Raw genomic sequence first — 12,071 nt, forward strand, 5'->3', positions numbered from 1 at the left:
TCAAGAAAAGGAAAAGAAAACAAGCAAACAATTCAAAACAAACAAACGAACAAAAGCCTCGGGATCCCACCAGTATGGCAGCCCAGACTAGGAAGCAGCTCCACAGTTGAACGGAGCTCTGCAGCCCCTCAGGAAGAAGCAAAGATGGCGCATGGAGCCAGATATTTGAGCGAAAGGAGGGGGAGGTGGTGAGAGGTAAGGAAGAAGTCAAAAGAAGCAGAAAAAAACAACACCAGCAGCCAACAAATGGCACTCAGAGAGCCGGCCCATTCGGGTGGGTGGAATCCAAGCAGCCAGTGTTTCCCGGACAAGAGATTGTGGCTGTGGGAAGCAGAGGAGGCTGAGTGGGGGTGAAGAAGGGTTGGGGGTGGGAAAGCGTATATCGAAAATGACCGGTTGTTTTGTCTCCCGCTGGAAGCTCCGTGAAGCTGCTTTCTCTGTACCCCCTGCTTGCTGGTCTTTGAAAGGAGTCCAAGATGGCGGATCCGCACTGCGTTAGCTGATAGGGGACCTCTGCATGAATCTCTCCTCACTCTCCTTTCTCTGTCAGTTTTCTCACCCCATTTTGTGCTTGGCTGAGTTCCTTATCTCTTAATTTGATGTTTTAGGGTTTCAGGATTGTTGTTTTCTCTGTTCGGCTTAGTTTTTCAGGTCTTTGCTGTGGAGGGACTGTGTGGTGCTTCTGCCTAGAGTGCCATTTTGCCGGAATTGTCCACAAGTGGATAATTTTAACGAAGAGAAGTTTATTTCCTCACAGTTAAAGTAGGCTTAAAGTCCAAATTCAGGGCATCGGCTCCAGGGGAAGTCTTTTTCTCTCTGTCGGCCTTCTTATCTTCAGTGTTCCCCTGGACTAGGAGCTTCTCTGCGTGGGGACCCTGGTCCAAAGTATGCACTCTGCTCCCAGCACTGCTTTCTTGATGGTACGAGGCCCCCATCTCTCTGCTCACTTCTCTCTTTTGTATCTCAAGAGATTGCCTCAGGACACAGTCCAATCTTGTAGACTGAGTCCTGCCTTACTAGCACAACTGCCACCCATCCTCCCTCATTCACATCATAGAGGCGGGATTTACAACATATAGGAAAATCATACAGTACGAGGAATCATGGCCCAGCCAAATCGACACACACATTTTCTGGGGGACATAATTCAATCCATGACACATAGTAAACTTGTTTTTCTTTCTTTGCCCCTGCAGATCTATTCTCTGCCCTTCTAACCTCTGTGGACTATAGTACCTGGATCTTTTACACTCTGACTAGTAATTGGGTTTAGCCAATTAGAGATACCAGCAGGAGATTGGAAGGTGGGAGGAGAAAGAGGTCAGGGTATTTGTTCCTTACTGCACACTCCCTACACCTCTGGGCCATGGTTTTGACAGTGGCTGCTTTCCTTCTTGCAGTCAGAGCTCCTATGAAGTCTCCCTCTCTCATGGGTTCAATTCTGTCTAGGTTTCAATAACACAACTCCATCTTGCTCCTTCAGTCCTACAAGTGTTGTAAGTTTCTGGGTACTTCACCATCTGTTGTTGTTGCCCCGACTCATGGTGACCCCATGCACAACAACAACAAAATGCCCATTCCCATGATAGGTTATGGATTGGACCATTGTGATCCATAGAATTTTCACTGGCTGATTTTAGGAAGTAGATCTGCAGCTCTTTCTTCCTAGTCCATGTTAGTTTGGAAGCTCTGCTAAAAACTGCTTAGCATCATAGCAGCATGTAAGTCCCCACTGACAGATGGGTGGTGGCTGCATAGGAGGTGTATTGGCCCGAATTGAACCCTGATCTAGTGCATGGAAGGCATGAATTGTTCCAGTGAACCATCAATGTCCACTCACCATCTCTTACACCTCTGTAAATAGTCCCTTCATTCAGCTCTCTTCAGTTAATCCTTTAAGTGCGCATCTATTTTTTCAGCAACTCTGACATGCACATGTATGAATGGAAAAGAAGGGATGACGTGAGAGACTGTGTGTGTCTGAAGTGAGGATTTGGCACCTGACTGAAATGAGGGGTGAAGAGGCATGAAGAAAGAATGATATAAAAGGTAAACCATAATGTGACTTCAGAAAAATGTTCGAACATTCTATTAAGAACTCATTGCAGACCCTGAAAAATGCAGCTTCAATAGAGTAGGGAGGGTAGAAGCTAAATTGCCTTCTTCACAAACTGCCTCCTTAGACTACTGCTGCTTAAACAGACCCTCAACTTTTTTGATCATCTGAACAATTCAGAGTCAGTATCAGAGACGTTAGTCCTTGCTGTTCTCTAATGTTCTGTGTATGTTGGTTTCCTTGCCTAGCTAGAAAGATAGCAACTTGAGTATAAGGCCCTTATAAGGATGTCATGCTTCTTCGACATTATCCACACTGTTCAATCAATGCTCAGCAAACAGTTCTAAACAGTTATTGTTTGAATGTAGTAGATATGCACTCAGGGTCTTACAATCATTGCACTTCAGACCTGCCTGCTTGTGGCGTGATAATCTGTGCAATTATAGTAGCCGTTATAATTATTTGTATAAATGCTAAGTGTTATAGATTGAATTGTGTTTGCCAAAAATATGTGTTGTAAATACTAACCTCTTTATGAGTCGGAATTGACTTGACAGCAACGAGTTTGATTTTTTTTTTTTTAATACCTGTGGATAAAAAGCCCTGCTCTGGTGGTGCAGTGGTTAAGTTCTTGACTACTAACTAAAAGGTTGGCAGTTTGAACCCACCAGCCTCTCCACAGAGATGTGGCAATCTGTTTCAGAAAAGATGACAGGCTTGGAAACCCTATGGGGCCGTCCTACTCTGTCCTATAGGGTCTCTGTGAATCGGAATCGACTCCACAGCACTCGGCAACAGCAACATACCTGTGGATATAACCTCATTTGGAACAGGGTTTTCTTTGTTATGTTAATGAAGCCATATCAGTGTAGGACGTGTTTTAGCCAATCACTTTTGAGATAAAAAGAGCAGATTAGGCACCGAGAAAGAAGCACAAATGGGGGACAGATGGATGCTACATAGAGATCTCCAAGGAATGCTGAGAACTCTAGAGAAGTTGAGACAATAATTTTCCTCCGAGTGGACAGAGAGCCTTCCTCTAGAGATGGCACCCTGAATGGAGACTTCTGGCCTCCTAAATTGTGAGAAAATAAATTTGTTTGTTAAAGCCACCTGCTTGCCGTGTTTCAGTTACAGCAGTACTTAAGAAACCAAGACACCAAGTTTCCAACAGAGTACGAAGTCCTTGAGGACGAGAATGGTGGTTTATTTATCCTTGAATCCATGATGTCTCAAATTCGTAGTGTCTGTCATATTCAACTTTATTTGAATGTTCTTGTCCATCTTATGCTTTTTCTACCTTCCTGAGCCAATGTAAGTCTTGGCACATCTGTCTGATCCACAACCCATCATGTGGATGGCCCAGGGCCTGTTTTGCTCCATTGTTCATGGGATCGTTGTGAATTGAGGCCATACTTGCCGGCAGCTAATGACAACAATTAGATTCTTAACTGATTTGTCTAAATTTGTCTATTTTTAACTGGAGGTTTCTTGTCCTGGTCTACAAAACCCAAGAAGGTATAAGTGGAGTTCTGGAAGATGTGAATGGAATGTTCTTCTACAGTGGATGCTGGGGCAATGAACTCTGCTCTTCTGTTTCCTATTCTGGATTCATTGTGCCTACCAAATGCTAGGAATTCAATAGTGTTTCTTGAACAAAGAAATAAAGATGGAGAGGAGCACTGTAATTCTTTCCTCTTCCCTGTGGCTATAAGTGGAAACCCTGGTGGTGTAGCGGTTAAGAGCTATGACTGCTAACCAAGAGGTTGGTGGTTTGAATCCACCAGGTGCTCCTTGGAAACTATATGGGGCAGTTCTGCTCTGTCTTACAGGGTCGTTATGAGTTGGAATCGACTCAATGGCAATGGTTTTGGTTTGGTTTATGACTATAAATATTACTAAATAGCCACCAAACTGAAGGTGGACCAGAAGGAGGAATATATTTTTCCCTCCATTGACAATTTGATTTTGGCATTAAGAAATGCATTCTGAGAATTTTGCTCAATGATACCGAATTTCAATATGACCATACATAATGGAAGCTATTCTTTAATCTGAAAGAAGCCATTTAGGAGTTAGGCATGGAATGTTTTCCATTTAAGGACTCTCCTCCATAAAGATTTAAAGGATTAAGATTTAAAGATTTAAAACTCCTAGCTAAGTTACACATGAGTCATGCTCTGAAATGTTTCCATTAGGAAAAAAAAAGACTGATCCTGTGGGACTTGGGCTTCTCTTCTAGGTCATTTTTTAAGCTTTCAAAAGCCACTAGGACTCCATTTTATTTTTTCATGTGTAACTTTGTGCTAATGAACTTACGAATGTATCCACACTGTTACAAATGGCTGTTACGCACTACAGTGACACTTTCAAACAAAGAAAAATGAAAAACAGTTACTCCTTTGATCTTATTAGTTCTAAAAAGTGAAACAAATACTGGATATTAGTGGGAAAAAAGCTTAAACCAAAGAACACAGCTCTGACAGAACCATAATAAATAGAGAAAGAAGAGCTGGTACCTTCATTTAGAAGAAACTGCCTTCCTGTCCCGCCCCATGCTCTGTAACCTATCAGTCAATTAGGATCTTCCCTGAAGCCAGAGCTTGAGAAAATGCAGTTGAATTGTATTGACTGTTTTAATACCCCAGTATTGTGACTTCCTACACAAGTAAAAATTGACAAGTCAATTGAGTGTGATAATTAGGTTCTTGGGGGCAGTGATGATTTAATGGTAGAATTCTTGCCTTCCATGTGGGAGATCGGGTTCGATTCTAGCCAATGTACCTCATATACAGTCACTACTTGTCTGTCAGGGGAGGCTTGTGTGTTGCTATGATGCGAACAAGTTTCAGTGGAGCTTCCAGACCAAGACAGACTAGGAAGCAAGACCTGGTGATCTACTTCCAAAAATCTGTCAATGAAAACCCTATGAATCCCTATGGATCACAATAGTGCGATCCACAACCAATCATGTGGATGGCCCAGGACCCGTTTTGCTCCATTGTGCACGGGATCGCTCTGAATCGAGGGCATACTTGCCGGCAGCTAACGACAACAGTTAGATTCGTAACTGATTTGTCTACATTTGTCTATTTTTAACTGGAGGTTTGTTGCCATGGTCTACCAAACCCAAGAAGGTATAAGTGGAGTTCTGGAAGATGTGAATGGAATGTGAAATTTGATAAAAAAATTTTTTTAAATTTTATTTTCATAGTTTTTCTCCCCTCATTTCTTAAAAACAACTGTCATCTAGATTAATGTAACTTTGCATTAGGGAAAGCTTTGCTGTCTTTTAGCAATGTATATTTCCCAATGTTTTCATATTTAATCCTTTCACAGCATGCAGTTTATCTGTAACTTTGCTTGTAAGAAGTCACTTATATTTTTCTTAAGATACTGAGATTTACCAGATCATAAAGTTTCATAGAAAGCTGTTTGTCAGCTTTTAAAGTCCTGGCTTTGATTTGGGAACTCTGTTTTTTTTCCATCTCTCATTAGCAGACTGATAAGGCAGATATCCTGTGATAACTGTGGTGGGAAATGTTTATTTTTTTTAAAGAAGTTCTTTAAAATTTGCATCAATAATCTCTTAAAAAATTTAATTACCTTAGCGCCATCTTGTGGACCAATTCTGTATCTGTAGGGATCAAACTTCTTACATGTGGTAATACAATTTTTTGTGTGTCATTGATATGATAAAGACCTTAAGGTGCTTTCAGTAAAATAGAAAAACTATTCTTGTATTCTATTGTATTACTACAAAAATTCTAAATATTCAATAGTTATTTTTTAGGAGGCAATCCAAAGGTTAACCTGATAAATCTGAAATTATTGTAATAAATAATTCAAACCAAGATCAGCCAGTAGAAACAGATGTTGCTTCTGGAAGAACTTGAAAATTTTCCACTCTTAAATGAACATAAACCTTCTGCCTGGAGCTGTGCAACTATATGGACTTATGTGCCTGCCTGTAAATCTATGTGGTTACTATTTTTTGTGGTCTAGAGTCACATTCTTTTCATTTGATGCTTCTCAAGGTATGGAAAGCAGAGGCTAACTCAAACCACAAGAGAATGAGTTCTGGTTATTCTCAGTTTGTATTGCTATCTGTCCTCTCCTGTGATTGCTTCCTGCTTCTCTGTTTTGCATGTGAGAATGTATATTCCAGTAAGAGGACAAAAGACATTTTAGCAAGCATTTATTATACCTAAGCCTAGGTTTAACTCCCTAACTACCTGAATAGGTGTATAATCCCTTGGATTTATTAAGGTAGTGAGTTGATTCTAGATGGATTATGCCATTTTTTTTTTTCCTGAGCTTTTTCAAATGATCAGCAACACTTCTGTGTACAATTGTGCTTGAGATGTAACAAGTGGCTTAGATGATTAATCTGAAGCAAAAGGAAGATAAATATGCAGAAAAAGAAGGGGAGAAAGAAAAGGAAAGGAAATTTAAAAAATGAAGTGACTGCGTATAATAGCGCCCTGTGTTTCGTCATCTATACATGCTGATGGGTTGATTTCTGTTGACTGAATTGCAACCAAAAAAAAAAAAAAAAAATTCAAATTGAGGGGGAGGGTAAGGTTTTAACCTTAAGATGTGGTTGGTGACGATGAGGTTGTCAAGAGGTTTTTTTTAAATGGGGTAAAAGTTATTAAGTCATAACAATTATATTAGAGATCCACATGAAATAAATGTGGTTATATAGTTGTCACCTAATTCACTGGTTTCAATTTTATTGTTAATTTTTTGTAACAGGTCATTTTTTCCTCATCTACAACTCACCAAATCATTTAATAAAAATGGAATTATTTAGACAAATATGGTATTTGAATATTTGTGTTCTAGTGATATGCTGCCATTAAAAAATGTACTAAGGTTTATCAAATGCTAGCAAGGATGTGGAGAAACTGATTTCCTATATATTGCTAGTGAGAATGTGGAACGGTACAGCCATTCTGGAAACAGTTTGACAGTGTCTTATAAAACTACACCAGGGAGCCCTGGTTAGCGCAGTGGTTAAGAGTTCAGGCTGCTAACCGAATGGTTGGCAGTCAGAATCCACCAGCTGCTCCTTGGAAACCCTGTGGGGCAGTTATACTCTGTCCTATAGGGTCATTATCAGTCAGAATCGACTCGAAAGCATACAACAACAGCAAGGATGTAGAGAAACTGATTTCCTATACATTGCTGGTGAGAATGTGAAATGGTATAGCCACTCTGGAAAACAGCTTGACAGTTTCTTATAAAACTAAATATGCAATTACCATACCACCCAGCGACTGAACTCCTGAACATTTATCCCAGAGAAATCAAAAATTATGTTCACACAAAAATGTGTCTATAAATGTTTGTAGCAGCTTTATTTGTAAGAGTAAAAACTTGGAAACATCCCAGATGCTCTTCGACAGGTGAGTTGTTTGTGGTACCTCATATGGTGGAATATTACCAAGCAATTAAAAGGAACAAACCGTTGATGCATCCAACGACTCAAATGACTCTCCAAAGAATTATTCTGAGTTAGTTGACCATGCCATTCCATGCATCAAAGAAAACTAATTTTATTTTACTAAATAGTAGACTAAATATATAAGTTGTCATAAATTAAAACGTGATTCTCAGTGAGTTTTAATTCTTTAAATTAAAAAAGAATCAGAATGGTTTCCCAGCAACTCAGAGATGATGTAATGTTTACCTGTTCAGTGGTGCCTAGTTGGTCAAACACATCCTTCCAAATGTAGAACGTTTGAAAGTTGTTCCTTTTACTACCATACAAGGCCAGCTTAATTTCCTTGGGATATTAGCTAATATTAAAAAAAAAAAGTTATCTCAACACCATATTGGGATCTTAAAAATTAAAAATAAACATTGAGGAAGATTCTAAGGCTAGAAAAGTGATGTCCAAAAATGGGGTGGATTAATTAGGTAATCTGGATTTTTTCTCAAATTTATGCTAAATTCATTTATTCACAATGCTTCCTAACTGGTTCCACCGTTAGTTAGCTGATTGTCTTTGTTATCTGGTGCTGCTATAACAGAAATACCACAAGTGGATGGCTTTAACAAACAGACATTTATTTTCTCACAGTTTAGGAGGCTCGAAGTTCGAATTCAGGGTGCCAGCTTTAGGGGAAAGCTTTCTCTTTTGGTCGACTCTGGGAAAAGGTCCTTATTCCTTGGCTCCTTGGTGATCATCATGTGACTTGGCATCTTCCCCCATCTCTGCTCTTCTTGCTTCTTTGATCTCTTTTATATCTTAAAAGAGATTGACTCAAGATGCACCGTGTACTAATCCTGCCTCTAACAGAACGAAGACAATGCAGCCATATGTGTTTGGCCAAATGTTTTCCTTCAGATTTACATTATTATCAGTCAAAAGCATCTTCCACATGGTGGAATCTCTGGAAATGAGAACACCAGATGAAATCTATCTCAGCAATTTATCTTAAACTTCTATGATAGAGCTACGGGAGGACTAGCCAAGCCTATCACTTAGCATTCATAAAAGACAAAATAAATAAATAAATTAAAAAAAAAAAATAAGAGAGAGGAAGAGGGAGACAATTTTTTGGTGGGAGTTTCACTTTGGTAAACTTAAAAATTTTTGTAACAGTTATTTTTTCATTCTTTATTTTAGACAAAGTCAAGGAAGATAGTTTGATGGCAGATGCATTATAGGAATGGGAGAGTATTAGAAAAGAAGAAAACAAAGACAACCTATTCCCAAATGAGGTTATAACCACAAGCATAGAGGTTAAGATTTACAACACATATTTTTGGGGGACATAATTCAATCCACAGCATTCCACACTTTGGCCCCCCGAAATTCATGTCCTTGCCACATGTAAAACACTCTCACCCCATCACATCATCCCTAAAGTCTTAAATCCACTCCGAGTCCAAAATCTCATCTTCTGAAGCATCTAAGTCAAATATAGGTGAGACTTTAGGAGTAGTCCATCCTGGGGAAAAATTCCTCTTCATCGGTGAAACTCTGAGATCTAAAATACAAGTTATCTGCTTCCAAAGTATAATGGTAGAACAGGCACAAGGTAGACGTTTCCATTACAAATGTAAGAAATTGGAGGAAAAGAAGGGATAACAAGCACCAAGCAAGTCCAAAACCCAGTGCAACAAATTACATTAACTCTGAAAGCTTGAAACTAATTTTCTCTTCTCCAAGACCATCTGGGCAATGGCCGTGCCTTTCAGAATCAGAGTGTTGACCAAGCCCTCTGGATTCTGGATGAAGTTTCCTTGACCCTGGGCTTTAGCTCTGGCTTCCAGGCCGTCTGGGATGGAACTCTTCCCCCTTGACTTTGGGCAGCCTCATTCTCCTAGTCTATCTGAGTGGCAACTCCACTCCCTTGGCCCCAGCAGGCCCTGTTCTTCTGCTCCTTGGGCATAGCAGCCCCACCGCCTCAGCTTTGGGTGGTGGCCTCAGCCCCTTGGCACACCTTAATGGCAGCTTCACACTCCAGAACTGAGTTAGTGAAGATCTGACTCTTTGAAACCTAGGAGACTGTGGCCCCACCCTTTGAGATCCAGGAGACCATGGTCCCACCCTTTGAAACCTAGAAGCCCCTGCTTCCTGTGCTCTTTCCAACAGTTCTGCTGATCTCCAAGCTGCTCCAGGGATGTCCTTTTCTTTTTTTGGAGGACAATAGATGTAGCTCCTTTGGCCTGTTTCCTGCCTATAGAATTCCAAGAGGCAGACAGTGTTCTTTCCTTTTGTTCTTTCTCTGTCCCTTTCAGTCTAAGATGATGGGTTTTCTGCTGTGGTGTTGGTTAGATTAGTCACAGGCTTAATCTTTTAAACAAAAGGTTGTGTAGCCATGTCCTTGGTGAACATTGTAGGACACGTGTGCTTAGTTTGTACAACAGGATTTTCCAAATCTTTAAATTCTGTTTTCATTTTGTGCAGTTCATTTTTAAGTTCATCTCTTTCCTCTCACATTTTACTATAGGCAGCAAGGAGAAACCACATGGACCCTTTAAGATCTTGCTTAGAAATCTTATCAGCCAGATATCCAAGTTCATCACTTCCAAGTTATTCCTTCCACTGGACATTTGAACATAATTCAGATAAATTCTTTGCCACTGCATAAAAAGCATCAACCTTCCATCGTTCAATCACATGTTCATCATTTTCTTTTAAAGCCTCACTAGAAGCACATTTAATGTCGACAATTCTAGCAACATTCTGTTGCTGGCGCCATATTTGTTCTCTAAGACGATAGAGACTTTCTGTATAACTCTCCTCACTTCCTTCTGAATGCCTTTAATGTCCATAATTCTACCAACAGTTTCTTCAAGGCAATCTAGGCTTTTACTATTCCAAAACCGGTTGCTATCATAGGCACCTTAAAACTCTTGCAGCCTCTACCCATTACCCAATTCCAAAACCACTTCCATATTTTGAGGTATCTGTTAAAGCAACACTTCCAGTTCTCGGTACTAATTTCTGTCTTAGTTGTCTAGAGCTGCTGTAGTAGAAATACCACACATGGATAACTTTAACAAACAGAAATTTATTTTCCCACAGTCTAGGAGGCTAGAAGTCTGAATTCAGAGTACTGGCTCTAGGGGAAGGCCGTCTCTCTCTGCTGGCCCTAGAGGAAGATCCCTGTCTCTTCAGCTTCTGCTTCCTTGGAAATTTCCATATCACTTGGTATCTATCTTACCCCATCTTTGCTCTTCTTGCTTCTTTAATCTCTTTTATATCTCAAAAGAGAGTCACTCAAGATGAACCCTATACTAATCCTGTCTCTTTAACATAAGAAAGACAACCCATTCCCAAGTGGAATTATAATCACAAGCATGGAGGTTAGGATTTACAACATATATTTTTGGGGAACATAATTCAATCTATAACAATGATGGACAGACATTTAATCTCTTTTAAAATATCTAATCTCTTCTTGATTCATTGGCATAAGCTCCTTGAAAAGTGTTTTTGTTTGTTGTGATGCATGATCTTTGGAAAAGTTGTGCTCCTGGGAGTGGTGGTGGCTGTATATTCTGAGCTGTTTTTCTTGTGCTTTATATTTCGTCACAAATAGTATTTGTGTGATTCATATTAGAAGAGAGGATATATATATTCAGATATTTCTGTTCTATATGCTTTATAAGACTTGTGAAAATTAAATTAGTTAATATATCTATAAAGTGCTTGGAATAGTACCTGGCACATAGTAAGAGCTATATGTTTTAGTCACTATTATTATTATTATATTTGCGATTATTACTGCTATTTGCTTATCTCAATTTTTTGAGAATACTCCCCAAAGCAAATTCTGAATGTTGATATTTTTTACTCATTTTAAAGCACCTCATTGCAACCTCAGATGACTATCAAAAAAACAATTTGAATTTTAATTTCTGTTCTAAAGTAGAAAGTTATTTAAAAAATATTTTTAATTATGATATATAACACATACAGAATATTATAAAAAACAAAAATACAACTTAATGATTTACTTTAAAGCGAACACTCCTGTAACCCATTCAAGTCAAGAAATAGTTGATTGTCAGCTCCCTAGAAGTTCCTTTCCATGCCTCTTACCAATCATTACCCCTTCCTTTTTCTTATTTTATTTTTTGTTTATTGTTGTAGTTTAAGTGAAAGTTTACATTTGAAGTTAGTCTCTTATACAAAAATTTATACATACATTGTTATGTGACCCTAATTGTTCTCCCTATACTGTGACAGCAACTCCTCCTTTCCACCCCTCATTTCCTCTGCCTATTCAGCCAGCTCCTAACCCTCTCTGCCCTCTCATCTCACCTTCTGGACAGAAGCTGCCCATTTAGTCTCATATATCTACTTGAGCTAAGAAGCACACTCTTCAAGCATCATTTTATGTCCCACAGTCCAGTCCAATCTTTGTCTGAAGAGTTGGCCTCAGAAATTGTTTTAGCTCTGGGCTGATAGAGAATCCGGGGGCCATGCTTTCCGGGATTCCTCCAGTCTCAGTCAGACCATTAAGTCTGGTGTTCTTACTAGAATTTGAGT

The sequence above is a fragment of the Trichechus manatus genome, unplaced genomic scaffold (assembly GCF_000243295.1).
Source record: "Trichechus manatus latirostris isolate Lorelei unplaced genomic scaffold, TriManLat1.0 scaffold00111, whole genome shotgun sequence".
In the NCBI taxonomy this organism is placed as follows: Eukaryota; Metazoa; Chordata; class Mammalia; order Sirenia; family Trichechidae; genus Trichechus; species Trichechus manatus.